The 2,251-nt window shown below is 47.9% G+C and overlaps 1 protein-coding gene across 6 annotated transcripts in view; it reads left to right on the forward strand.

The window, feature by feature from the left end:
* Positions 1-931: 931 nt before the first annotated feature.
* Positions 932-2,251, forward strand: part of RCBTB1 (regulator of chromosome condensation (RCC1) and BTB (POZ) domain containing protein 1) — a 62,049-nt gene continuing 60,729 nt past the window's right edge. For 2 of the 6 annotated variants that reach the window (XM_010835688.1, XM_010835689.1), the window contains exon 1: positions 934-1,089. The gene's annotated coding sequence lies outside the window, so the exon portion shown is untranslated. Of the gene's footprint in view, positions 1,090-2,251 lie in introns of all 6 variants that reach the window. The other 4 variants (XR_824909.1, XM_010835684.1, XM_010835692.1 and 1 more) reach the window with 3 other exon arrangements.

Genomic DNA, 2,251 nt, shown 5'->3' on the forward strand with positions numbered 1-2,251 from the left:
TAAATAAATAACAGTTTCAGGCCTCCCTATCTTTGAACACATTGCTCTCTCTTCTGGAAGGGCTTTCCTTCCCTTCTTCATCTAACTACTTCCTGTCCACCTGAATTTGGTCAAACTTTTTTCTTAACCCCCTGTCTAATTCTTGGTGCCTCATTTGTGTTCATTTAGCATTCCGTATCACACTTTCATCTTGGACTGGAATAACCAAACTACACCTTCTTTGAGATCCACAAGCGGTCTTACTAAACTTTTCATTCTCCAAGATTCTGCAAACACAGCATCTGGCCCATGATAAGCAGTGAGTGCTCAGGAAATATTGATAACCCAAACCCCAAACTCCCATTTTTTTCTCAAACACGTTTTACAGAGAAACTGACTTCAGGGTCTTTGAGGAAAGTAGACCTCTTTTAGAATACTCACTGAGTGGCTGCTCCCTTGGGGTCAAGCCACTTCATTCAGTGCAGATTGAGGGTCTTTATATAAACCTTCACTCCGTGGTATTGAGGAGCTACCACACTGATCATCACTCAGGGGATACTGAGGGCATCAAAGTAAGCCCAGAAGTCTTGTTTTAAAAGAGTTTATAATCTAGGAAAGAAGACAGGGATAATTTACTTCTTACCAGAATTGAATGGAACCTTCCTGAGCAATGTGAGATTTACGTATCAGAATAGGTACACTGTCCTAGAAACTACAGCTGACACCTCTGCGTGAACTTCAGTTGCTGCTTCATCAGGGGGAGGATGCAGGGTAGGAAGACAAGAGTGGGTTTTGACCTGGATTTTGAAAGATGAGTAGGAGACTGATACATACTGATACGGGTTGTTAAAGATAACAAGAACTGGACGGTGGTTAAGGAAGTAAGAACAATAGTTTATTCAGCAACTACTGCAAAGCGGAAAACAAACCTCACTATAGAACTGGACTCAATTCCCTTGTGGCAATAGCTTGTGATCAAAATCTGTTTTTACTTCTTTAACTACTGCTGGGCTCTGGTTTTCTTTATGGGAGAAGAGGGCATTCAGGGCATCTCAGACTGAGGCCAAAGAAGGAACAAACAAAGAGGAGTAAAGCAACTTGGGGAAAACAGTAAGTAATCCAAAGAAAATTGAGCAGTCAAGGGAAGCAGGAATTCTCTGCAGCCAGAGCATGGAGTCGTGTTGAGTTAGCCCTGGAAGATGAGGAAAAGTAGGCATCTTTTAGTAGATTAGCTGAGCTGTTTGGTGATGCTTAAAAAATGGTATGTTTTCCTATTTAAATGGGAAAAGTAAGTTTGAACAAAATTGCTTGGAAAGTTATGTTGTGCCAAGAAGTTGGGACTTTATATTGTGGAGCCAGAGAGTTTCCCCAGAGCTGCGCAGTACTTTATAAAGGTGACTGCAGTCTCCATGCCTTTCCAGGTGGCTCGGTGGTAAAGAATCCGCCTGCAAATGTAGGAGATACGAGTTTCGGATACCTGGGTGGGGAAGATTTCCTGGAGAAGGAAATGGCAACCCACTCCAGTATTCTTGCCTGGAAAATTCCATGGACGTGGCAGGGGTGGGGTGGGGGCTACAGTCCACGGGGTCACAAAGAGTTGGACAGTCTGGACTACTGAGCATGCACGCGCGCACACAAACCACAGACCTGGTCACAACGGATGACAGGCTGGATGGAGCAGCAGATCGCATACTCACTTTCGGCCTCAGTTTTTTTTTTTTTTTTTTTTCATTTATAACAAAAATAAACAAAGAGACATTTGCCATCTTAGGTCCCTTCCCATCCTGACAGCCTGCATCCGAGGTACCTCTGCCTTCCTTCCATTACCGGGGCCCTGTACCTCCTCCCTCCCTGCTTCCTTCTGATCTTGGTGCAGGGGCTACTTTCTCTATTCCTGGGCCTTAGGTGCTTGTCCACCGGTAGATTAAATGAGAGACGGATGTTCGGGTTTGGGGGGGGCGGGGGATAGACTTCTCTGGCCTTTTGCCCCTGGCAGCACCCCTAAGTAATGCCCCCGTGGGCAGACGCGCTTTGGGGCCGGGAGAAGGGTTTCCAGCCGAATATGCCCTTCCTAGGTCCCTTTCGGGTGGCTGGACGGCCCCCTCCCCACGGCCAATATCCAGAGCGAGGGCGGCGGGAGCAGAAAGGCAGGACAAAGCCGCTGACAGTGCCGGCAGTCCCCGAGCGCGACAGGGACTCTCCGCAGAGCCTGGGGGCCCCACTCGGCTTCTCGGGGAGCCCCCTGCCCGCTGGCCCGGGCCGAGAGCCTCGG

Source organism: Bison bison, unplaced genomic scaffold (assembly GCF_000754665.1).
Source record: "Bison bison bison isolate TAMUID 2011002044 unplaced genomic scaffold, Bison_UMD1.0 scf7180017864048, whole genome shotgun sequence".
NCBI lineage: Eukaryota > Metazoa > Chordata > Mammalia > Artiodactyla > Bovidae > Bison > Bison bison.